This window comes from Eulemur rufifrons, chromosome 23 (assembly GCF_041146395.1).
Source record: "Eulemur rufifrons isolate Redbay chromosome 23, OSU_ERuf_1, whole genome shotgun sequence".
NCBI lineage: Eukaryota > Metazoa > Chordata > Mammalia > Primates > Lemuridae > Eulemur > Eulemur rufifrons.
This window is the reverse complement of record NC_091005.1, coordinates 27,516,416-27,543,840: the sequence shown is the minus strand read 5'-3', so window position 1 is coordinate 27,543,840 and position 27,425 is coordinate 27,516,416. Positions and strand designations below refer to the sequence as shown.

Below are 27,425 nucleotides of genomic sequence, written 5' to 3'. Positions count from 1 at the left end.
TATCATCACACAGGAAAAGATTAGATGCAATCTCATAAAGAGGACAGCAGTAGTTTTGTGGGCATGGTTATTTTGTGCTGTTGTTATAAAGTAGTACTTGGATTACGTGGGGGGTTAGGAAGTTTGAGAAGAATAAAGAAAAGAGAAGGAGATAATTCGGCAGTAACTTGAAAAGCATCACATTAACATGTAGGTACTGTTTTGGAAGTTCTGGCATTCATTGAATACACTTCCCTTGTATGAAGTCCATGTGCATCAGTCAGGATAGGATACAGTAACAAACAGTCCCAAAATATCAGTTGCTTAAAAAGAGTCAGCCAACTACATTCCAGGGGCAAATTTGGCCTGTAACCTATTTTGGCATGGACAAACCTATTAATATTTTATAAACTAAGGATGAGTTTAATTTTGTAAGGGTAATTTTTAGAAAAGTAGAATAATATGTGAAAGAGATATGCCTTACAAAACCTAAAATATTTACTATCTGGCCTTTGACTTAAGACAACAAAGATTTAATTCTCACTCAGGGTGCGTGCTCGTTATGGGTCGACAGACGGCTCTTCTCATCCTTGTGCCCCTGGACCAGGCTGATGAAGCAATTGCCATCTTGAATGTTGCTGGTTACTGTGACAGCAGGAGAGAGACATCACACACCTACAATTAAACCTTTATCCCAGAAGTGACACATGTCATTTCTACCCACAATTTGTTGGCCATAAGTAGTCATGTTGTCTCTCCCAATCATGGGGGGCCAGGAAGTAGGGCCTGGAAGATAGAGAATGACTATTATACCATAAGAGGAGCCATAAGACTCTTTGAGGCCCAGAGAAGTTAAGTGGCTCTTCAATGCCTCACTGCCAGTTAGAGGCGGGGGAATTAACTCTAAGTCTGATTGTAGTGGTATCTGCGGAGTATGACTGCATCTCAGAGCATGGAACCAGGCAATTAATTATTAGAAATCACTTAAATTTCTACTGTTTATTTAAACATTTGGAAAATATCATGTTTAAATAAATCAAATGATAAATTGGAATTATAGTAGAGGTCATAAGCTCTACAACCCTCAGGGGCCAGCTAGGTAATGGGGACGATGGAAATATATATGGTGGACAGGAAGTGGTGGGGACCGCAGTGAACCTGAGGGTACAGGTCCTTTCTTTTTTTTTTTTTTTTTTTTTTTGAGACAGAGTCTCACTCTGTTGCCCGGGCTAGAGTGAGTGCCATGGCGTCAGTCTAGCTCACAGCAACCTCAAACTCCTGGGCTTAAGCGATCCTACTGCCTCAGCCTCCCGAGTAGCTGGGACTACAGGCATGCACCACCATGCCCGGCTAATTTTTTCTATATATATTTTTAGTTGTCCATATAATTTCTTTCTATTTTTAGTAGAGACGGGGTCTCGCTCTTGCTCAGGCTGGTCTTGAACTCCTGACCTCGAGCGATCCACCCGCCTCGGCCTCCCAGAGTGCTAGGATTACAGGCGTGAGCCACCGAGTCCGGCCAGGTCCTTTCTGAAGAGGGTGACACCGGACACGGTGGTGCCATGTGAGCCTATAACCTCAGCTACTCGGGAGGCTGAGGCAGGAGGATAGCTTGAGCCTAGGAGTTTGAGACCAGCCTGGGAAACATAGTGAAACCCCACCTCTAAAAAACTAAGATAAAACAAAAAATAGAGGGCGGCCAACTGCTCAGCTTCAGTTGGCTCTGCCCCATGCTGGAATATTTTATTTTATGTTGAAGGGGAAAATAGTAATCTGAATTTTTACATGTGATCATCCACATTCTAAAATTGACATCAGATTTTGGAAATTTACAAAAATGATTGGGCCCAATAAGTCATGTCTGTGGATGGACTTTTATCTGAAGACTATTTGCAGACTGTAAGGTAGGAAGAACTTTTCTTCTAGAACAAGGCTCTCTCTACTTGCAGCTGATGCTTTTGGATGGCAGGAGCCGAGCTTTCCTCTTCTGAGTTGGTACCTGGTGCAGAGTATTGAGTGCACATAGTTTGACACGTCCCAGTCCCTCTCCATCTTCTGTGTCTGTAGAAGAGGCTTGTAACTCTGTCTCAGCATGTGGCTGAAGCTTAGGGGACCATTCACCAAAGCTGGGCTTACAGTGGCTCAGCCCTAAAATCTCGGGGTCTCCTGGAGGAATCGGCCTGGCACTAGGCTTCTCTTGGAGCCCCCAGTCAGGCCCAGCAATGCGCCATCATGGGTGCTGGGCCGAGCAGTGGCAACAGCGGCATGTCCTGCCTTTACAGCGGTGAGTGCTCCCGAGAGTGAGTCCCTCCTCAGCTGGTGGCTTTCACAAGGGCTCCTTGCCAATTCCTTGTTGTGCTTGTGACTAGCTGTGGCTCATACAAAGGTAGCATATCTGATTCTTCTTGCGGCAACCCCTTACATTCTCTTGGACATTCTCTTTCGCTCAAGCCACACCTGCAGCAGCCTGACGTGCAGGACTGTGATCCGACTTCGCTGTGGCCCAGCACCACAGGGGAGGGGGGCCGCACTGTGTCTCTCTTAACTTCCTGCCTCAGGGCTGCCTGCAGGAACCTAGGTGGCTGCCACTCCCACGGGTGCAAGAGACTTACCGTCCCTTGGGGCAATCCTTGACCTGTTGGGGGGATGGGGATATGAATAAATACTTCCTTTTCCAGTTCTGAGTCCCTCAAGCAGACAAGGCTGAAGAATATTCTAGAAGTTCCTCAGAGGCTCGCACTAGTGACATCCTTTTAAGACATGCTCACATCCATGTTCCTTCTTTCCATGTGTCACTCTTTCCAGTCCCTCCCTGAAGTTCCCTGAGCTCACGTCCCATAACAAATTAGCTGTATACAAGCTTTTGTCTCAGCCTCCTCTTGCGTGGAGAAAACGTTAGCACAAAAGACGCTCAATACATGTTGAATAATCGAAGGATCCATACATAGAAATGAGGGCTTACAATGTGCCATGAGGTGGTTTTTCCCAGGAATCCCCTAACTAGTGGGCAAGCTGTGATCAGACACATCAGGAAAGTCTGTGGATTGTAATCCAACATTATAGAGAAAAACAGGCCTCCCTGGGGTTGCGCCACCAGGGCAGACTCCAAGCGTTTCCAGCAGACTGTCCTTCTGCCTCTTTTCTGATCAATCCAGGCATCAATTTCTCACTTCCCCTCCCCTCCCTCCCTCACGTCCCGTTTGTGATAAGGGAGCCACTGGGCAGGCGATGAAGACCAAGTACCACGCCAAGAGCAGTTACCAGGTTGACCCTGGCTGGCCGGAGCCCCTGGTGGAGAAGGATTGTGAGGCTACTCTTAGGGGAGCTGTCAGATCACCTCCCCGAGTCTCTCCTACACGGACTTGGGGGAGGAGGAGATTCGCCCCCCATACACGAGGCTGTCTACTGAGTTTCTTCACCGTTGTCCATGCCTGCTCGGAACACCTCTGTTGAAAGCAGAGTTTAAGATTATTTTTATCAAATCATATACTTTCAGTTCACTAAGGACAACTTTGGGCCTGATCTGTCCTAGCATTTTGCCTCTCACCACTGTCATTTTGACATCTCCCCCGGTTCCATATCACCATTTGAACCAGGATTTTTTTTTTTTATAATCTCTAAAACAGGCTACTGAGTTTAAAGAATTACAGTACTTGGTTCAAATGACCCAGGAAGATGCCACATGCATTTATGTGTTACAATAACAGAGGCTCCTAGAATAGCAGGCTTAGAAATTAGAGATGGCAGATATCTAACAGGTCATTGGCAGCCCTGTACAATTTGGTTAAATACCTGGTATTTTTACAGAATTTCTCTCAACATTGCCTATTTTACTATTTCAGTCACACCTATTAGACAACTCGATTCGCGTCTTCTATTCAGAGGTAGTTAGAAGCCCACTTCGCATTTGAGCTCATGTCGGTCTCCTACCTTCATCTTGGTTCTCAGAAAATTTTCTAAAGCGTCTCCAAGTTATTCTGTTCGAACAACAGCAACAACACTGACGCTTTAGCATAAATATTTACCCAGAAGGTGGTTTACCGAAGCAGTTTTCAACACACAAAAAAGCTGGAAGCCGTCTGAATGTCCAAAAACAAAGGATTGACCAATTAAGCTTTTGTACATCCATGACATATAATACTAGACCTCATTAAAATGACGTAGATGCAAATTTATCAATTTCTTACAATGGCCACAATAAAGACTCAAAAGCGACAAAAGTGCCTTATAAAATAGTATGCACACTATGCCTTGATTTGTGTTAAAAATCGTACATTTATTTTTCAAGTTTGAAATATTATATATGCCATGGTTAACAATAGCTAATGCTGAACACTGAGATTATGGGTGCTTTTTATTTTTCAATTTTTACTGGTAATATTCCCTAATTTGTCTGTAATGAACATGTACTGTTTTTATGTACAGAAGAAACATTCATTTTAATAAGGAAAAAACCTTACAGCCTTTTTCCTTTAATTTTAATTCTTGGTTAAAAGGGGTCATTCTCCATGAGCTCATTCAAAGACAGACCACTGAGATAGGGACTTTATAAATCAATATTTACCTTCCTGCTCACCCCAGCATGTGCTAATTGATAACCCCTTGGAAGAATTTTCTGAAGTTGAATTGCTTGGGCCTCGGTAGGGGGTCTTGCCTGCCTCAGCAAAAGTGTCTTCCAGTTTAGTTAATTCTGCCAGGTACACATTCTGACTCTTTCAAGCTCTAGCAAGCTTATGTTCATCTGAGCAACTGATATTCAGGTGCAGATCAGGTAAATATCTGTCCCCAAAAGTTCCCCAAATGCAGGGTTGCAGTTCCCTAGCCACCTGCAAACCCAATCCCTCACTCCAGGGACAAAGAAGACAGCTTCCCCTATAAAGTTACCCCATGGGATTGCAGGCTCTTTCTGTGTGTTCACCTAAGCTCTGTTTATATCCGTGCAAACAAAGAAGAACAGCAAGGTGTGCCGGGCAGTGAACATTCTCTGGGAGCTCCGCATGGGCTAAGTGTAAGGTAACTCTTTCCCAGCCCCTTCCCTCCCGCTTTTTAAAACCCAACTGATTACAAGTGTTGTTAAAGGTTACTGAACTAGAAAAACAAACTATGCCATGGTTGGTGCATTCCTAATTACAGACGGGAGTGCATTTGGAACAATTGTTTTTGTACCTCCACGTTTCTCTGAGCCCTGATCAGGAAGTGGGCCATTTCTCTGTGGCCACTCGTAAGAAAGGATTACTGACAATCTAGAAACTGCTATCGGCTTTCTTTTCTATCCTGAACTAATACAAAACCATTTCTCAAGTATCAGCTTTTCTAACAAAAGTCTTTAGCGGCTGACATTGCATCATAAAAACCAACTCAAAAGATTTGACCCTGAGGTATGTACTCTCTTCCGATCACACTCCGGCTGAGAATACTGCCTTTTGCCCGTAGGTAGCGAGGGGAGGAAGGAAGATGTAAGCAGGGCTTTCAGAATGTTCTCGCTCTGAGCAGTAGCTGTAAGTTAACACTGCCCATTCCTCTCCTAGTCGCTTGCTGTCGCAGTTTCACATTTAAGTGTCTTGGTGAGCTCTGCTTGCTGGGTTCCGTCTTCTGAATTTGAGAACGATTCGGCTGTACAAAACAAGTTGGATGGCCATCATTGGAGGTATGGTCTGCAGCGAGATGGATAGGAAGTTACTATTGTTTTGTAAGCATTCTAACCTCCATTACCAAAGCACGGCAGCCGCTGCTCACGCTCTCTGGATGGAATGGTCGTATTTTACTTACACATCGACCTCAAAGCCTTGAAAATATCAGGCCACCCTTTCTGCAGTGGTTCTTGATCTCATCTGATTATTAAGAGAGGACAGAAAAAGAAAAAGAAAAGAAAAAAGAGAGAGAGAAAGAGACTGAAAACCCCACCACGTTTCACTAACACTAAAAAGAGAAATGGAAAATAGGAAAACACCTGGCCTTGTGCTTGCTAGATGTTTGCTGTGGAAACACTCTGTTCGTATTTAACGAGAAATGACATCATAAAGCATTTGCTGCCATCACTCTTGGCCGGTTGCTCTCAAGCGTCGTGCTTTCTCGCATCTGAATGAATAAAACTTTAGGATGCAAGAAGGAAAAATTTCTCTGCAAAAGACAATCAAACTTATGGAAATAAAAATGGCCCTCGGGGTAGGGCTCGTGACGATCGCATCCAACCACCTTGTCACCGCGCCAAACTTCCATCTTCACTAAACATGCCCTTCTTGCCAAAGGGCCAAGGTGCTGTAAAATACTTTAAAAACACTATATTTTAACAATGCCGAGCAGCAAAACGGTTTGCTTTTAATGGCCATCTGTACACAGTCTCTTTTTATTTAGGAAAACCTATTTTAAATTAAATATCATAAGCCCACAAGCCATAGCAAACAATATTTTTGACCATATGCTCTGAATTAATATGCCAAACATGGCAACCTCGATTTTCTTCGTAGAAAGCTGCCCCTCCCTGGTGTGGGTATGGTGAGCCCGAGGGCAGGAGGGTGGGGACTTTCAGTAAGGCCACCAAGGATAGGATGGTGGCACGGAAACAAAGAGGGAAGTTTCTCTTGAGCTGTCTCTCTTCTGCATCATCTCAACGCAGATGCATTTCCCATTTACGAAATTCCCTTTGATCTACTTTTCTTCCTTGCCTAGAAACTTCCCATGCAAGATTGCCGGCAATGCTGGCCACACTGGAGATGACTTTGGAAAGCTGCCGTAATTCCTTTCACCTGTTATTGGCCACATTCGTGGGCGACATGGTTTGGAAACAAGCTCCTTTCATCAGTTGCTGGGTTGAAATGGAAACTTGGTTTTGACGGCCGAGTTCGGCCACTCTGCTCCCTGCCCCTGGCTGGCATCCTTCCATTTTCTCGCCCAATCCCTTCTGCAGCTCCCTCTCTAATGAGTGTCCCAGAGTTGGCATGGGTGCCCTAGCAGACTGAGCCCCAAGGTGACCAAGCATTTCAGGGAGCTGAGTTCGGTGGCACCTGATGAGGTTAGGGGACTGAGAAGATTCACTTCGGGTGGTCTGGCTGCTGTTGCCTTTGCAAAGGGAGCATGGGGTGGTTTGGGAGCTGGTTTCATGGAAGTGTCAGATGCTCCTCACCTCTGAGCCCGAACATCTGATCGTTTGCAAGATCACAGGGCTCGACTTCACGTGGCTGGCACCTCCTGCGCAGGGGCGGTGGCGGCAGGAGCTGCTTCAGGCTGCAGACTAGCTCTCTGCAAGGAGACCTGAAAATCATTCAGCGTGAGACATGATTTTCTTTGTTCTTGCCTCTCCTGTAATTTCTTCTTTCTTTTGTTCTTTTCTCGCATTTTACCTTGTTTCCTGTTAGTTTTTACTTTCTCTTTCCCCTTACTTTTTTGGGTCTCTATCTATGCACTCTTAGGTGTTACTACAATTATTTTTTAGAGCCAGGATTATTTGTGATATTTTAATATCTACTACCTGCTATCCTGTTTACAATATCATCTTCAAACCTTACGACAGAGACTTGGGTATTATCACCCCCATTTTAGAAATGAGAAAATGGATTCTGAGGGGAGTACAGCCATGTGATTCCAAAGCCATTCTTTGTCCCGTGCCTTAATGACTGTCACATTCTATGTTTTGCTCTCTCTTTTTTTTTTTTTTTTTTTTTTTTGACGATCTGAAGCTTATGGCTTTATACTATTACTGGGTCTTTCCAATTAGGCTATTTATTCAGCTATGCATTTCTTCCTCTTAATTTCTTACTCTTTTCTCTAAGTCACCAATTGTCTGCGGGGCCAGGCTGCAAAGGTGTTAGGAACACGGGCTTTGGAGAAAGATAGAGCTTGGTCAGGTTCCAGGCCAGCGTCAAATAGGGATCCCTGAGCCTTGATTTCATGTTCCCTGAAATGAGGGTGGGCGTGTGCTTGGTAATGTGCTTGCCTCCTCTTACTGCAGTGCAGAGGAATGAGCCATTATGCATTAAGAACTTACACTGGATTGGGACGTAATCAGTACCAATTTCCCTCCCTCTCTAACCCGCCTTGAGGTGTGGTCCCTTCATCCCCTGTGCGCCAGCCTCACTAACGCTTCTCATTTCTTTTAAGGTTGCAGGCTCTTTCCCGAACGAGAGTCTTTAGGTTCATGGTTGCCTTTCAGTCTAATGTGTCTCTTCCTGTCCTTTGCCCAGGTTATATGTCAAGGTTCTTTGGTTACAAGGAAAAGGAACAAACTTTGGTTGATTTAGATGAGAATGAATTGACCAATAGGATACCAAACAGTTTATAGAAATAAAAAGAACTGAACAGCTGGATCATAGGGAAAAAGAGAATCAGGGTTGCTATTGCACTATCGCTGGGAGCGGACTGCCCCTGAATTCCATGGTGTAAAGCAACATCAATCATTTATTTTGTTTATGAATCTTCAATGTGGGCAGGGATCAGAGGGAACAAGTATCAGTTCCATGTGGCATCAGCTGGCGTGGCCTGACTGAGGCTGGAGGGGCTTCAGTCTGGCTCACGCACAGGGCTGGCGAGTTGGTGCTGGTCACCCACTGGGAGCTCGGATGGAGTTGGAGCCGGCAGCCTCGGTTCCTCCCCGGTGCTCAGACTTCTGCACAGTATGGTGAAGCTTGTACTGGCCTCACTGCTATGAGCCAGGGACCCAGAGGGTCATGGAACGTGGGCAGCTAGGTTCCATGGTGGCTGGGTTCCGAGAATGAGCATCCCCAGGGAACTGGATGGATAGCGTATTGCCTTTTATGAGTTGGCCTCAGAAGTCACAGAGCATCATTTCCACCACGATCATAAAGACGCTCGGATTCAAGGGGAGGAAGCACAGAGCGCAGTCTCAATAGCAACAGAGTCAAAGTCACACTGCAAGAAGAACAGGTGGTATGGGAGGTATTACTGGAGCAGTCTTTGGAAAGTATAATCTGCCGTAGCTTCTTGGCCAGCTCTGGGGCGTTGCCATGAAATAGCCCAGTGTCTACTACAAGCTGTTCCTATGCGCTGACTTAAACTTAACTTCCAGGGGAAAAGAGTCTGGCCTAGGTTGTGCCATGTGACTTCCCACAGTCACCCTTCTGGCATCACACAGAAGGGGACGACGGGTCAGATCCAAGCAGCCTATGCCCACGCCCCTGCGTAACCCTCGGTTGAATGTCACTTCCTCCAGGAGCCTTCTCGGGAGCCCAGTTTCACTTTGATGTCATGACTATTTTCCTTCACTCTATTTTTTTTCCCACCATACCTATTTAAGTTTAAAATTGTTTTTATTTAATATCTCTCTCCCCGACCAGTCCAACATCTCTGTGGGCAGAGATCATGTTTCTTATTCTCTCTTACTGGATATTTTCCTGTTACCATTTCAAAGTCCTCCCAGCCCTACTTGTGCTCTAGCTGGGGTGACTGGGGCTCCACGCAGGCCTTGGCGGGCTCACAGCAGCTGCAGGTGGACATTGCCTATCCCTGGGCCCTGGGGGAAGGGACCAGCTGTTTGTAGAGTCAGTTTTCCAGGCTCTCTTGTCAACTGCTTTCTGCCTCTTCTGGCCAGTAGGAGACACTGGTGGGAGATTGAAGGGCAGGAAAAAGGGAAAAGGGGTATTTCCTCCTTTTTTCTCTCTGCCTCTGGTGGCAACGATGGCAGTGGCTGGGCAGAAGAATCTGTGGTTGCAGCTGTCCCCCTGCTGTCCTTCCCTCCCGGGTTCCAGATGCCACTAGACAGAATCAGCCAACATGGTAGCCCAGCCTGGATGGCCTTGGCTTCTCACTGAGAACTTATCTGTTGTGGGTTGAATCAGAATGATATGTTCAAGTCCTAACCCCTCCATACCTGTGAAGGTGACCTTATTTGGAAATAGGGTCTTTGTAGATGCAATTAGTTAAGATGATGTCATAACGGGGCAGGGTGGCCCTGATCCATCATGACCAGTGTCACTAGAAGAGGAGAAGACAGAGATTCAGAAGGAGAAGGCCATGGGAAGATGAGGCAGAGACTGAAGCAATGCCAAGGATTGCTGGCCACATCCAGAACCAGGAGAGAGGCATGGACATCTGAAGGCACCAGCCCTGCTGACACCTTGATTTTGGACTTCTAGCCTCCAGCACTGTGGAAGAATAAATTTCTGTTGCTTTAAACCACCCAGTTTGTTGTCATTTGTTAAAGAATCCCAAGGAAACCAATATAACCTCCTTTTACTTTGTCCTGAAGCTTCTTGCTAGTTGCTAATCTCTAGGCTGCTTCACTCTTCCCCTGTGCTTTTTTCCCAGACCTTACATTACCTGTAAAGCCAATCCCTTGGCTTAAATTAAATTCCCACTGTTTGAAATAGCTGGAGTGGTTTCAGTTTTCTTGACAGGGCCCTGAGTGATACTATAATGTAATATCTAACATTCATAATGGGCTTATTATATGTTAGGCATGGTATTAAGTATTTTAACGGGATTGTTACATTTAATCCTCATGTCAATCTTGTGACAGAAACACTGTGTTCACATGCACAGAACAGATGGAGGGAATGAGGACAAGTGAGGCCATTTAACTAGCAACAAATGGGGGACTCACATCCAGGGCTGCTGACTATACAACACACGCTCTTGAACCCTGTTCTGTTTTCCCTAAGCTGGCTCCGAAGTCAGCAGTTCGGGCATGTGGCATCCATGCTGCATCCGATGGCTCCGTCCCTGCCCTCCGCTCCCTGCAGCAGTGCCTCAGTCAGACCAGCACACGCCTTGCCTCAGTGGCCCCCCACGGGGGTTGGGTCTAATCTCGCACGCCTTGGAGTCCTTCTTTACATCACCCAGGGAGTTTTGCTTCCAGCCTTCCAGCCATTTCTTGCTGCAGTTCAAGAATGAAAAGTGATTCCTAATTCAAGAGTACATCTTAGGCCAGGTGTGGTGGCTCAGGGATGTAATCCTAGCACTTTGGGAGGCCCAGGTCGGAGGATCGCTTAAGTTCTGGAGTTTGAGACCAGCCTGAGCAAGGGCGAGACCCCATCTCTGTAAAAAATAGAAAAATTTACTGGAACGGTGGTGCACACCTGTAGTCCCAGCTACTTGGGAGGCTGAAGTAGGAGGATCGCTTGAGCCCAGGAGTTTGAGGCTGCAGTGAGCTATCATGATGCCACTGAACTATAGCCTGGGCAACAGAGTGAGACTCTGTCTAAAAAAAGAAGAAGAAGAAAAAAAATGCTTCTTTGCTCAAAGTTGTCTTATAAGAGAAATTATTTACAAAAAAAAGAAAGAGTAATATGGCAAACACCTATTTATCCATACGCATTTTGGTCAAGTTTAAACTTTGTTTTAAATATTTGCTTCAGATATTTGTTTTGTAAGGAAATGAAATGCTATAGATCCTGAAACCCCCGTGTATCCCTCCCAAGGCCACTCAGCTCTCCCCCTCTCTAGACGTCACCATGATGCTGCATTTGTATGTATCATTTCCACTCGTGTCTTCACGTTTTTAGCATCTGTAAAAGATCCCATAAGCAGCATGAAATATAATTTTGCATTTTAAACATCTTTATTATAAATAGTATAATACTGTTTCCTTCTATAAGGATTTATCAATCTTGATACATGTAGTCCTAATTTGTTTAACTACCTATAATATTTCATTATATGAATATACAACAGTATATTCATCCATTGTTCCATTAATTGACATTTGGGTTGTTTCCACAAACAATGCTGGAACAAATACTCTTATCTCCTTGTGCATATAAGTAGGAGTTTCTCTAGGGTATATGCACATCCTCCAATTTTCTAAATTTTGTCAATTTGCCCTCCAAAATGTTTATACAGATTGAGCATCCTAAATCTGAAAATCAAAAATACCAAATGCCTCAAAATCCAAAACTTTTTGAGCACTGACATGACTCTCAAAGGAAATGCTCATAGGAGCATTTCAGATTGTGGATTTTGGGTTTGGGATGCCCAACAGTTAAGTTTAACCTAAATATTCCAAAATCCACAACAATCCAACATCTGAAATACTTCTGGTCCCAAACATTTTGGATAACGGATACTCACCCTGTTTCAGTTTACATCTTGTGATATAATAAAAAAAAAATACTTGGTCTTCATCTCCCATTCCTGGCACAGAGTTCTTAAAACTCTTGGAATCTGTGGAGAGATACCAGTGTCTTTTGTGTGCTAGTGAGATGGCTGGTGGCCGAGGGCCTTTAGATAGTTAAAGGATGGGGGCTGGTCTCCAGAAAGAGCTAAGCATGATTAGAGGGTTAGAATTTTCAGCGCCACCTGCAAACTCCAGGGAGCAGAGAGGAGCTAGAGAAAGAGTTAATCGTCAATGGCCAATGATTTAATCAATCTCACCTAGGTAATGGATACTTAATGGGATCTCCGAAAGAAACCCCTAAATAAAGGGACTCAGAGCTCAGGGTTGGTGAACACATGGAGCTGTTGGGAGCCTGGTGCACCTGGAGGGGGCATGGATGCTCCGTGCACCCCCCCCCGTACCTCGCCCTGGGCACCTCCTTCATCTGGCTGTTCCTGAGTTACGCGCTTTATAACTGGTGATAGTAAGTGGAGTGTTTCCTTCTGTACTGTGAGCCACTGTAGAAAATCACTCAACCTGAAGGGAGGGGCTTGTGGCATCTTCTGGCTCTGAGGCCAAGTTGGACAGAAGTGTGTGTACTCTGGGTCCCCAATACTTGCGATTGGTGTCTGAAGTCAGGGTAGTCTTGGGGGACTGAGCCCTTCAGCTTGTGGAGTCTGACGCTGACTCTGGGCAGTGTTAGAACTGAGCTGAATTGAACTGTAGGATGCCCAGCTGGTGTCTAGAGAGTTGGTGCGTTGGCTGATGTGAAAACCCACACACATTTGGTGGCACAATTGTTGTGAGTAAAAACACTTCACAAAGCCCTCTCAGTGGGGTACTGAGAGTTGCCACGCTCTACTTCTTTACTGGCACTTGGTATGGTTAGAGATTAGAGTCTTCATCAAATTTCTTATCATTTCGATTTGATTTGTACCTGATTCCTGATAACGTTGGAGCTTGAGCTTCATTTTACACATCTACTGATCTTGTAAGTTTCCTCCTCTGCTTATCCCAGACAATACCCCTTGCCCTTTGTACACTCTGGATAGTAATCCTTGCTGATCACATGCACCTCAAATATCTTCTTATAGGCCGTGGCTTAACTTTTCCCTTGGTTTTATATAATTTTTTCTTCTACAGAAATGTAAACTTTAATGACATCAAATTAATCAGCCTTTTATTTTATGGCTTGTGCTTTGTATAACTCCTTTTAAGAAATTCTTCTTCTGAATCACTCTGTTTAAACACCTTCAGAGACTCCAACACTCAACCACTTTACTTCTTAACTATGTTCTTTTCTGACCACATTCTAGAAAAATATCTAGGCTTCCAGGGGACCATCTTATGCATGGCTGATACTATGTTCACTCCTTCTTTGGTGTCTAGAACTTTTGATCTTTTCTCAGATCTAACCTCAAAGTCTCACCTAGTATTTACAAAAGTGTATTTCTCAGGACTTAGATTCATAGACCATCTCACAACAAAAGAGACCTGTGGTCAGTTAACTTTAGGGAAAATCACGTGCTATACAGTGAATATTTAGTATGTTTGTTAAAGGTTCTGAAAGATCCTGCAGAAGAGAAACCAGTTTAACTTTTATTTAATCCGTTGTTTCTTGTTTCACCACAGCATACTCTGGGGAAATGTCTACCAGCATTTTGTAGAACTAATATATATTTTTTAAATAAATGCTTCCTGGATTCTTGTAGGTCTTTGATTATTTTCCAGAGTTCTGAAGAAGCTGATTTTGACAGGCCAGTTATGGAGGAGCAGATTTTTGGATTTCCACCATTCTGGAAGTCTTGCCTCCTGGAAATAATTTCTTTTTTCTTCCTTTCTCCTTTTTTTTTTTTTTCTTTTCTCTTTTTGAGACAAGATCTCACTCTGTCACCCCAGCTAAAGTGCAATGGCATTATCACAGCTCACAGCAACCTCAACCTCCTGGGCTCAAGCGATCCTCCTGCCTCAGCCTCCTGAGTAGCTGGGACTACAGGCATGTGCCACCACACCTGGCTAATTTTTCTATTTTTTATAGAGATGGGGTCTCATTCTTGCTGAGGCTGGTCTTGGACTCCTGGCCTCAAGTGATCCTCCTGCCTCAGCCTCCCAGAGTGCTAGGATTACAGGCATGAGCCACTGCACCCAGCCTAGAAATAATATTTTAAGACACACTTTGACTAATGCTGTGAAAACATCCATCAGAGCTACATTTTTCACCCCTTCCTTCTTCAGATCTCTTTGTATTCAGGGTCTTTCCTGAATCATCTTGGACTCCCAAGAACCTTCCTGGTATCCACACATACAACAGTGCTGTGGAAAGGATTGACATGTTTTGTTCTTTTCTAATTATATTATGCAGTTAACTCTTTTACTCTTTTTTTTTTTTTTTTTTGGTATAAGCCAGCTTATTCCCTGGTTTTATGTTCCAAGAAGTGTTTGTTTTGTTAATAAGTGAATTATTGGACCTCAGGACACATTTTCCTGTGGAAACAATGTTCTGCAACAGAGCTTATCAATCTTTAATGGGCACACCAATCACCCGGGGGACCTTGTTAAAATGCAGATTCTGATCCGATAGGTCTGGGGCGGGGCCTGTGGTTCTGCTTTGCCAAGCTCCCGTGTCCCGCTCGTGCTCAGGCTGCACAGCCCATGGTGTGGCAGTGAGGACCCACAGGGCTCCCCACCGTGTAGAGTGCTGCCTTTATGGGAACATGCGTAGGTTTTAATCTGGGGACAACGTGGTTTTGAAATACCAGCTATAAGACAATACATGGTGAAAAGGCTTCGGATTTCCATTAAAACTGCAGGTCACCCCCAATGCCAATTCAGAAAGCTTTCATGGGCTGCTGTGTGAGCCAACAGCCAGGTATTGTCGTAAGCCAGGGACTGCCAGTTGTGTAGCTGATATTCACATTCGGGTAAGCACTGTTTCCTTTGTGAGTCATTCCACCTAGCAAGACACAGCTCCTCAATGAAATAGGTATCACCCGTGTGCATGAGATATACTCAGTACTTTTGGTTCTCAGAGTACCTGGTGTAGGGCTAGGAGGGGCTGACTATGGGCTGCTTGTTTAATTTCTAGATTACAGTACCGGATAGCCTGACAGCCTAATAGCTCAGTAGTACCCACACTGTTGGCTCGATAGTGTAGCTGGTTCTCCAGAGACCTTAGAATAAAATCCAAACCCTTTCTCGTGGGCTGCCACACCCTGTAGGGTCTGACCCCAGCTTGTCTCTTTGAGCTTATCCTCTGCCACCTCATCCATTGCTCATGGCTCTTCAGCCACCTGGGCTTTCTTTCTTTCCCTCTAATATCCTCAACCGGTCACCCTTGGAAAAAACCTACCCACGGGTCATCTGCATCTCAGACGGATCTCAGTTCAGATGTCATCTCTTCAGAGAAGCATTTCATGATGTATCCACCTGCTGTAGATGGCCCTCCTTTATTTTATTCGTAGCGTTATTCCTAACTTAAAATACTAGATGTGTTTATGCATGCAGTAGAAGCTACGTGCCCTGACCCCCTTGCCTGGCTGGTGTGCCCCCTCCCCAGCCAGTGTGACTTTGAGGGATAATGGATCACATCTACACCCTTTGCCCAAGTATTACTCTCGGTCAGTAGGAGCCGCCTTACTAAGGGATGCTTAGGAGGCCATGTTGATAGATACCTCTCCCATGAGGCAGCTCGTGACCAATGACTGACTGATTAGTGAGCACAGAAGTCCAGCCCTAGTGCAGTGTCCCAAGGCGGGTCGGTTCAGTAGAGCCATTCATGTTCCAGAGCTCCCACTGGGATCAGACTGAGGCTGGATTCAGCTTCACTTGGCTTCTTCCCCGGTCTTGTTCTGCTGTCCACGTCAACATACAGCTCCCCTGTAAGACTCACTTATTGAATCTTCAGTAGATCACCTGCACAAGAACCCCCATCTCAGACCCTGCTCCTAGAAAACCCGGCTTCAGCAATGTCCTAGTTTGCTTATTTAAGATCTGTCCTCCCGGCTAGAGTCTAAGCTCCACGGGAACGGAGATTTTGTTTACTTTTTTCCACCACCATTTTCTCAGTACAATACCTATTACATAGTAGATGCTCATTAAAGATGTGTTGCATAAATGTTGAATGGATAAATCTGGGTTCATATAATCAGCTTCGGAGTAAAGGCAGCTCAGTATTATCAGGGTTGCAATCCACCGATCTACCCAACCCCCAAAATAGACATATTGTGCCGTGTTAGAAACAAGCGTAGATCCCTTTCCATGCAGTGAACGGCAAGTTTGCCTCCCTGATTTTTATCCTTATGAAATGCAAAACCATAAAAAGCTGGGGGTGGGGTGGGGATGTCAAATTCCACCCCACAATACGCCTCCTTCAAGTATCTGATTACACAGAGTCCTCAAAGAAGATGATTAATGTAACTAAGCCATATTCACACTCTGACATTCTTCCCAGCCAAACACAGATTTTAGCCTCACCCAGTCCCTTTCAACAAATAAGCTGTTTTGAAAATGATTTCCAGGGCGATGTCTGTTGCCATAGGAATGACATTAAATGAAAAGGACAGAAAATATAGAGGGTGATAAACTGCATGCTTGGATGACACACTTGACTTGGAAGCCTGTGTTCAAATGAGGCATACATGCCAAGATTTTTATGAAAGACAAAATTAAAATGTATCACTATCAAGCTGTAACTGACAAGGTATTGTGTGGAGGCTGTTAACATACTGCTCCATATATTTATTGTTTGTCATTTTACTGGCCCTGACAAAGGTCTCTCAGTGCTGTAAATCACACCATTAAATCTGCCACGAGCAACAGAGGCTGTTGGAAGGAAGAGAAAGAAAGCGTGGTGTTGAATCTCAGTTTCTGATACATGCTGGGAGAGCTATCATGCCGTCCAAGGAGCCTTCCCCCTTGGGGCTGACACTTTTACAAGTGTCAGATTGTTGGCTTTTGACCCCTTGAAAAGAGAGGAAAAAAATAACAAAAGCATGCACCCTTCCCCCACCCTGTTTCCAATTGCTCCTGATTTTGCTATTGGGAAAGATGCCCAGAAATTGCCCCCAACCTCAGCCCCCGTTATATTCCTTTTGAGCATGAGACCTCAGATGCATTGTGGTGCCCTATGGATGGAGCCCTGCCTGAGGTGGCTTTTGTCATTTTCTTGAAGGTGTGCTTGGGTGACCACGAGCCTCTTTTCTACACCAGCCAAGACTTGTTTGTTCTTAAACTGATAGAGTTGGAAAGTGTTTACACCTGCAGCTGCAGACCAAAGTGAGGGTAAGACAACATCAAGCGGCCGGGAGCTGCCTCTCTGTCTAGCTAAGTCTCAGAAGACTTGACCTCTCAACCTCCTTCATCTCTTCTTTTCCAGATGGTGGTGGTATGAAGTCTCTGCCTTGAAGCTGGGCAGTTAGAGTGCTACCGTGGAAGAATGAAATAGCAAGTTAAGAGCTGAGTTGGAACCTTGGTTTCACTGCAACAAGCTGTGTGATTTGGGCAAGTTTTTAAACCTCTGTGGACCACACTTTCCTCATGTGTTTGGACAAAAGGGGGAAGGGGTGTTGGATCTCAATTCCTTCTGAGATTCTTGTAGCTCCAATTTTAAATAAAATTAAGGGACTATGAGCGGCTATCTAGGGTGCTCTACTGCCTCCGGGAAGAACTTGCCTGTATTATCCGGAATACATCTCAATCAGAGGCGAGTCTCAATGAGCAGTAAGGTGAAGTGTTGTCCTTGCAGTAGAGAAAAAGAAAAAGACAGAGAAAAAACAGCACCTCCAGCATCTAACCTTGGGAGTGGGAAGACAAGAATTCAATCTCTGGTTTGGAGTGGGGACAGTGTTTTCGGGATTCATTGAATATGGGAGAGTTTGCTGCCAGTGCTCCTCTGTGATGTCTGCATTTATTTTTATAACACAAATGGATGTTTTAGGCAACAGATCTTAAAAGAGAAGACAGTTTTCATCCACGCACTTATGTGCAGTACCTTTTTCCTGAAATCTCCTCTGCTAAGAACCACCTTTATCATGTTTGAAGATCTCCTTGTGCAAAAATTAAGAAGTAGGTTTTTAAACATTTTGAAGGCATATCTTTTAATTTTTGGTCAGTTATTGTCAGAATTCTGTGTATGCGTGCTTCAAAATCAGCAACCTTTATATTGAGGGTGTAACAATCCTATAATTACAGATTTGAGGGAATGTTAAAATTGCTTATAATTGAGAAAAGGCTGACCAGTGAACCATGCTATACTTTCATCCACTCTCTGTTATAAGCAAGCCCCGGCCGAGCCTTAGAACTGCTTGGAGAAGCTCTTTTAAGATGCTCTTATGCTAAGACTAGGCAAAGAGTAAAGTTCCAAGTTTATATCTGGTGTTGGTCCCTAGGCCTTGGTTCTGGTTCTGCAGTTGATAATGACTTGCCACTTTTCCAGTAGGGTTAATCAATGCTGCTTAATTGATCAGGTTCAAGAATCTGCCAGAGTTGAAGTCAGGACTCCACCATCTACTTGCAGTGTGTCTCTGGAGGGGTCATTTCACCTCTCTGAGCTTCACTTTTCTCATCTGCAAAGTACGGCTGTTCTAATTCAATGAGATAAAGCATGATCAACCTGCTTTATTGCATAAAAGAAGCATAATGAATTTTAAATATTATTGTTATTATTCACGGTGATTCTAGAAAAGTCACACATCTCAAAACTTTGATGTTTTCTATTAAAAAAGTAATAGAATATGTGCTGCTATTATTATAAGACTGATATTAAATCAACTGTGATAATAGGACTGGAAGTAATTTGAGACTTATGAAGTTTAGATAAAGGTCAAGAAATGATTACTATTCTGATTTTCATCCTGTCTTGTGTTTCAGACCAGAAAATCTTTAAGTGAGATAGAATGACAGCTTTTCTTATCACCGGACTGATAACAAAAATTTTAAATATCATTTAAAAGTAAGAAGAATGAAAAATAAATTATATCTGATAGCCATAGCATGAATCAGTTAACAAAAGTGTGAACCTATGGTCTTTTTCCTTGACAATGGTGAACGGTTTTTTTTTTAATTTAAAAATATTTAATTGCCAAATAAAGACTGCATATATTCAAGGTATACAGCATGATGACTTGATATACATATACATTGTATAATAATTATCACCATCAAATAAATTACCTCATCTATCACATCAAAATTTAAATGAGATCTTGTATGTTCAAGAGTAAAACAGATACCTGAGCCCGGGTCCCCTACTTTGGAAGAATACCCAGATCATGACATTTCTAATCCCTATGCAAATTTCAACTACTAATATTACCCCAGGGTCAAAAAAAGCTCTATCAAGGAAGAGCTGTCTAAATTTATTTCAAAGGATAAGCCTGTATATTATATTTAGAACTTTGAACACTAATAAGAGATGAGCATTTTAAAAGAAACAAGTATGCAAAAGAAATGTATGCACAATAAGCCAAAGAAAATACATGCAACCTATACTCACAGATAATCAAAGAAACAAAAATTAAAACAAGGCTGTGGTATTTTTCTCTGATCACCTTGGCAGAGTAAAGTGATTGAGGCCATCTAGGATCAATGACGGTTGATGGAAGTGAGTTACCTCCTACTAACAGTGGAGTTGCCTTTGGGTAGTGAGATCACAGATAATCTTGATTTTCTTTTTTCTATCTTTGTGTGTTCTACAAACATTTAAAAAAGATGCATTCCTTTTATGATAAGAAAAAAAATAAAATTGTTTTCATTTGAAATAGCACATTAAAATTGTATTTGATAATATTGTGTAAGTAGAATACTGATTTCATAATTTTGTTTGCTACTTTTCTTTCCCACCCTCTGTGTTGAGTCTTCAGTTGGACTAGAAATATTTGTATGAACATAGATTCATCACATCATTGCATCGCTCACTGAAAGTGGCCCTTTAGTGTCCTAAAATTATCCACCCCCAAACGGTTGATTTGATATTAATTTACTTAGGATTTCTTTGAGGAGGAAGTTACTTCTATAAACAGAATTAATAAAATGCCAAGAACAATTGGCCCGGTTTACATTTTAAGAAAAAATAGAGTCAAAATTTAGAATATTCCTACGGGGAAAAAGCTGGATCAAATATTGAATTTCAGAACAAAAAAAGGCTTAGAGAAAATTTTGGGTGCACTTTGGAGGCCTATGCCATTATTATAATCTCACTGTGTTAGTGGTTTAACACAATCTAAGTTTAGTTTTTACCATACAAATCCAGCTGGTGTAGATGTGACAGCAGGAATGGGGGGAGCTGCTCCACGTGGTCATTCAGGGGCCCAGGCTGACGGAGGCTCCCCAGTCTTTACCAAGGCATCCAAAGGAACTGAATGTGCTGAACAGGGGCCATTCTCTGCCACAATCTCTAATAGCTATTATGTTTCATTAATCTATTATTTTTAAGACATTTGTGACATTCAGAGTAGTATTCAAATTAGTTTTCCTCCTCCCCGGGCGGGGCGGGGGGTGGGTGTTCCAGACGTTTTCTTATAAAGTTTTTAATAAATTCCAACTCTCCTTCCTAATTTGGCACTGGTCCTGTGTCACTGTTCACATTTATGTTATTAATACCTTCCCAAAACCTTCTTTCCCACCCTGATCCGTCACTTTGAATACCTTCTAACTGATTATCGCAGTCCACAGTGAGAACTACTCCTTGTAGAGTACCTTCAAGTGCTACATTTAGACACATTACATGCTGTTTCATCAGGAAATCAGGGCAAACCTATGAAGTAGGCTTTAACAACATGTTTTATGAATGAGGAGCTAGGCACAGACACAATACATCTAATGACCAGGGCTATGAAATTAATAATGGGCAGAAATGATAAATGAGCCCCCAACTTTCTGGTTCCAAAGAATTTCTCCTCTGCTCTGCTGCCTCCCAGCTTCTACTCTCCTTTCTGTTTTCTGCAGGTCACCTCTTCTCTCAGCACAGCCCCGACTTCCGTGTAGCTCCCCTTTCACCTGCCTTTTGCGAAATAGCTACCTGTAACTTTTCAGTTGAAAAATCTCCGAAGGTAAAGTGTCCCGATGCTTCACAAGATGCATTGTCAATCATTTTTGCTAGCTCTGGCTTCTCTCCTCAGCCAACATAACGTGACTCGATTCTGCAAATGTTTGTAGTGCTCCCTCTGTAACGGTTAATAGCGTTCATTGAGTTCTTACCATGTGCCAGGCACTTTGCGAAATGTTTTCCATGAATTATCTGAATTTATCCTTAAAACCACTCTGTGGGGGTAACCACTATTATCATCTGCACTTTATAGGGGGAAAAACTGAAGCTTAATTGTCTTGCCCAGGGAGACTCAGCTTGTCAGTCACAGCTAATTTTGGAAGCCAGGCCTCCCATCTTCAAAGCTGTTTCTTCCCCTGGTGTTGGTGTTCTCCTGGGGGGTAATGTGAGGGTAGAAGGATTATCCACACAGACTGAGGAGTGCCCACTGGTGCTTGTGGGTCTAAACCAAAAGCAGTTTCTCTCCCTTGTTTTTCCCCTAAAGTATTTCAAACAAACCCTGATTAGGAGGGATTCAGATGTAGGACCACATGCCCTCTTGTTTTCATATGTGATCAGATGCTCAAATTTGTTGAAAATTCTTTTTATGGAAAACTGTTTTTTTGAATAGTATAATTTTCGACAGTTTTCAATGAAGTGGGGAAATTGGATCAGCACATCACCTGCGTTTATTTTCTTTTCCCAGGCAATTATGAAAGGAGTGTAAAAGATCTTTTTTTTTCTTAATGTTAATCTTAAAAATTCTTCTGGGGCATGTAATCCTGAAGTCAGCTTAACTGCAACCAATACTGAGTTTTCATTTTTTCACAAGCAAACAAAACAACCAGCAAAAAGATAATTTACCAGTATAAATCCCTTTCTGCTGATCTCTTTTATATACAAAAAAAATTTTTTGGATGTGTTGCTGTAGTCATGTGAAGTTTTGAGAGCAGTTTTGAAGGGATGTGGATTTTCTATACAACATAAGAAGATTATATAGAATGAAGTTTGATAGTAGCACCCCATTTATATTAACCTGTAGTGTTATTCTAAGATTGTTGAATTATTAGGGAGTGTGTTTAAATAAGGCATGCCGCCAGGCCACATTTAAAGATATATTTTAATATAAGAGCAAACCTAATTACTTAATTTTTTAAAAAAAAGACTGAAGCTGTAAAATGAGCACATTAATAAACCAACTTCCAAATTATCACATTTTAAAGGTGTCTTGAAAGCTTGACTAACCTCTAGCATACATATTGCATCGATATTTCTCATTAATTTAAACCAGCGCATTTGATATGATGCACAATTCTATGAGCTTTAATTTTTGTCTTCTAGTGACTGACAGAGAGAAATTTAATTAGCAGGTCTGTAGTCACAAATCTGTATTACCTGCATTCTTTACAAAATTTGACTTAAAAAGCAAAGAAAAGCCTTGAAAATGTTTCTACTTAACAATTATCAATGGCTATTTTGTTTCAAGATTTAACCAGAATTTTGACCAAAATATCAAGATTTTTGTTTCTTGTTTTTTCTTTTAATTTTTTAAATTTATTATGTTCCTCATTTGACTAGAATTAGTAAAAGGTAGATAGTTGTTATAAAACATATGAAAGAAAATGAGTGCTGGACAGGTATTTTTGTCAGAAAAATCTCTCAGGTCAAAAGATAACCCTTGGCAGCACAATCTCTTCCCTGTGCGCACTAATTCTTACAGGAGAAAGAAATTGTCTTTCCCCAGGTAGTTCCTCTCTCAGTTTCCTATGAAATGCCTTTCTGTGTTGGCCAGGAGCATTCACGACCATCTGGGAAATTTAGTGGCCAGATCTACAAAGAAAATTAAGAGCCTTGACCTAATAATGGAATGCTTCATGTTTCTGACCTGCTAGAAATTCTTTGGAACTTAAATATTTCATAGGTAATGTTTTAATGAACAGAACGAAACATGGCAGTGAAGCCAGAGGCCAGAAGGACCAAGATGGTATTGCAAATGAAAACACAAGTAAGCGGACATCATTATTGCAGAGTTGCTAATCCGACATGTTTACTGATTATCATTGTGGACTCTCGAAGTCTATCTTGATCTAAATAAATGCATTTTCATTTGTCACTCTAAATATCGTGCTTCTTTTAAACCCTAGACATTGCCAAAGGATCTATTTTAACTCTGGGATCTTGCCAATGGAAGTCTCCATGGGATGAAATTTGCACTTTAGAGGTAACTAGATAGAAATGAGAATTGGGGGGGGAAAGGTGAGATTGCATGATGGTCTGGCCACATGTTTCTGGGTGACAATGTATCCTACACTAGTAATTTCAGAAGGTGAAAGGAATAGAGCTGAGCTCCGATCTGGAAGACAGGGCCAGCGTTCTCACCGGGCAGCTCAGCGGGCTGGCGGCCAGTCTTGCGGGCAGAGAACGGCCGATCCCACGGAAAGGGCGTCGGAAATCTTGCCTCCTTTGTCTAATTGGCTGCATCAGAAAACTGCGGGTGCAGAGCTTTAGAGGTTACAGAACAGGAACAGGCTGCAGCTTAACAGAAAGGCAGGTGTGAGGCCATTAAACATTCCCCATATCCCAGCACTTTTAATCCCTCCGACCAATTACCTGGAATTTAACTCGGAGCAAGTAACAGAAAACGAGGTTCCTACTGAGTCCGTGCATTATGTTTTAAATACATATGTGTAACATATAATATAATTGCCCATGAAGAGTAGCTTATTTCTGTTCTCTTCTTCTCCTTTTTTAAAATCTTGTTTAAAGATTCAGAGATGACTATACTTAACATATTAGAAAATACTTCTTTCAATAACTTAAGAAAGGACAGTAAGAATTCAAAATTGCATGGAGATTTGTACCAGACAAGGTGTTTTCAAATCTAATGACTCAATGAGACTTTAAATCAAAGATTCACCTGATTATTTCATGAATTAGTTGCTGTAAAAGGATCTGTTTTTTTCCTTTCTCTCTTTATCTTTAATGCTTCTATGAAAGTATACAGAATTTATAAAAGCGCTCATGATAGAAATCCAATTTAACAAGTATTCATTGGGCATCTACTACATTTTTAGGATTGTTTAGAAAGGAAGAGTTATATGGAGAACAAAAGAGGTTTAAGACTTGGTTTCGGTTCTTGAGGCATCTAGACACTCATGTGAGAGACAAGCGTAAGACCACTGACTTGGAAAAGGAAATTAGAAAGAAGTAAAAACATGTTGCTAATCACCAATGAGTGTAATAGATGATAAGAGCTCTGAGAAGTGAGAGAGCCATACAGACTAGATCGTTCCGGCAAGCTTTTTAGGGAAGGAGGGACTTAAAAGAAGCTGGAAGAGTGGTTTTAGATGGAAAGCATGAGATGAGCAGGAATAAGGACTTCTGTAAGGGGAAATAACTCGAGAAATGGAGCCCGAGCAATTTCCATTTTGTCAGCAAAGGGAGCAGGTTTCTTTTCAAAGGCAGATTTGAAAACAAGCAAAGCACTGTCGCTTTCTCATCAGGGAAAGAAACAAAAATAGAGGTTCATTTCGCTCATCAGCAGGTCTGCCTTGTGTTGTAAATCTTGGTAAAATCTTAGGGCAGGGAAATGTATGATATGGAGACCTGTGAATTTGCCATAAAACAACCCTTGAAAGGACAGAAAAGAGAATCCCATAGAAACCCCGAGTTGGCTGGGGTTCCCTAGAGGATGTCTTATTTGTCCTCTGTGCCCAAACTGGAAGCCCAAATAAGTCTGGTTTAGTGTGCCCGGTGGAAATAAGTGGGACCCAGATAAAGCTACACTGCGGGGTACGGATAGGAATCCCACCAGGGGAACTGGGATCTCTGGAACTGAATGCTCTCAAACAAAGCACCTCCCCTCCCCAGCAGACCACATGATTCATGTCAAAGAAGGGCCAAGAAGGGAGAAAGGACAGGTAGACACGTAGAATTCTGAGCCTTCCCGGCTTCTCAAAGGAAACCACAGGGCTAGCTGGATTGTGGGAGCAAGCCTGAAACCTATGGGGATGAGTATAGCAAATTTTATGAGGACCTTTCCTCCGAAAAAATAAATACCCACCTACAAATACAGGTGTGGGGATGAGAGCTTCCGTCCTGCCATGGGAGGACATCCGAGGTCTGGCCTTCTTTGCAGCCCCTCCTTCCTGGAGTTCCTGTTTGGCTTGCTCATTAGAAGGGAAGCAGTAGGAGTGCGTCATCAATCATTGGGTCAGAAGGCATGGATTTTGGATTTTTTAAACATGGATCTGAATTGGAAGGGTTTATTGGATTTGGGGGTTTCGTTCGTTTGCTTGGTGTGTTTATTGAATCTGATATCAAAAGGGTAAGAGTAAGAGGAATCAAGTGTTTCTGAAGAAAATGACAAACAAGAATTGGAGTTAGCTAGTCAATGCTCTCCCTAAACTTTGCACAAAATAACCCAGAGCAAATTCAATTAAGATTTGAAATCCCTTACCCAAGGAGATTAGAATGCTCAGCCAGTGGCAGGATGATTCAGTGGTTCAACAATTGCCTAATAACACCAATGAATTATTTTCAGTTAAAAATAAAGATCATAATTTAAACATCACTTATCTGATTTCATGTGTACCTATAAAATCTTGTTGAGTTATAACTAATGAGCACCCCAGAGATGACCTAGGATTTAAGTTGAGCTTAGAAACTAGAATCCTAACTAGAGTTTTGGAGCCTGGGTTTTATTTCTAACTCAAACAAAGCCCAAGAATCAAAATTTTAAAAAATACAATCCCAATAAAACTTTGAAAGACATGTTTTACACTTACTTCTATAATCATAGTTTCCATTTCTTGAGTGCCAGGTAGGCACCACTGTAAGAACTGGACTCGAGCAATACATCATTTTCTACTCACAGAAACACCTTAGGGGAGAAACAATAATTATCCCCATTTTAAAGATCAAGATACTGAGGAAAAGTAGGTGAAGTGAGGTGGCCAGGTCTTACCAAATAACCACAGAGGAAAAGGACAACGTAGGTCTGCTCAACTCTTGGTTCGATGACTCTGTGATATCTGCCCAGCTTCTTGATTCTGGTTTAAGATTGAAAAAATAGCCATTCTAAGGTCAAGCAACAAGGAAGAGTGATTAAAATTCCAGAGGATATGCAGAGAGATAAGGTAGTTGATGCTGAAACAAAGCAAAAACAGGCACAGCAATAATAAACAACAAACACAGCAAAATGAAAACTTAACTCTGGAGAAAAGTTTGATTTTTTCCAAATGGTAGTGAAATGCTGATAACACCATGATGTGATTATATAAATAGACACTTGGAAGAGTCCATTTGTGTCAGTTCCATTGCAGATTTGTTTGAAAGGAAATGTGTCTACAATCAATGATAATGACTCCCCCTTGGTTTGGGAATGAGCTGTTGTAGGAAAATGAATTTTCTATATGGTTCATATTGACCCATTTAAATACCAAACCTAATCACTCATGATAGAAATATTTCTAAACTGTACATTATATTGTTCGTGCCTTCTACAAAAAGATTACACTGAGTATTATTTATTTTTTCTGGTGATTTGTCATCAGCTCCTGTCCTGGCTATAACATGACCGAGATCCACTCCGTCAGACCTAAGCTACCCTTACTCTGAATGGTCTCATGGGCCTATATTGCTATGGTTTTTATTTCTTATGTTTGCTTTTTGGTAGTTTTCTTCTGTTTTCCTTTCTTCCTTTCCCCCCGTCTTTCACCATCCTTCTCTTCTCCTGCCCTTTCTACGTCTCCTCTTTTCTCCTCCCTCCCATGCTTTATCCATCCAAAAGCATGTGCTGGGAGCCCCCAAGGGCCACAAAGAGCTCAGCAGTGAGGACGCAGCAATGGGCAAGACACAGCGTTTGCTGTGTTAGGATTTCAGGTGTCACTTGCTCTAGTTTCCCATGTGCCTCTGGAGTTGGCACCTTCATGTTCTGGTTCACTAGGTTCGCTATCCTCTGTAGACTTCCGACTCGGATGAGAGTAAGCAGCCTCTCTGGGAAAGCTTGAGAGACTGACGGAGGTTTGCTCGGAATCGGTGACTGAAGATGATTTTTAGCATCTGTCACAATTTAATACCGGAACCTGTGTCAGGTGGTAAAAAGAATGCAGACCTTACTCCGCCGTTTGCTACCTGCATGACCGTTGCGAAGTCACTTCCTTTCTTCAAGCCTCGATATTGTCATCTGTGAGCTGGGAATGTGGAGGGGACTCGATGGTAAAACACACGTCGATTCCCTAACCCAGCGCCTGGCACAAGAGTATTAATAATTTTTACTACTTTTAGAGGGGAAGCACGTTTTTTTCTTCTTTTTGTAAATGAGATATTTCAATAAATTTTTCTTCTCCTTTTATCTTTTGACTGATGACATAAGCA

At 42.6% G+C, this 27,425-nt stretch overlaps 1 long non-coding RNA gene across 1 annotated transcript in view; it reads left to right on the top strand.

Annotated features, from left to right (window-relative positions):
- The window catches only part of LOC138373752 (uncharacterized), a 51,044-nt gene extending 32,346 nt beyond the window's left edge, over nucleotides 1–18,698 (top strand). The window contains exon 4 of the long non-coding RNA XR_011231283.1: nucleotides 17,400–18,698. This is a non-coding gene — a long non-coding RNA (uncharacterized lncRNA). The remainder of the gene's footprint in view (nucleotides 1–17,399) is intronic.
- Nucleotides 18,699–27,425: the final 8,727 nt, after the last annotated feature.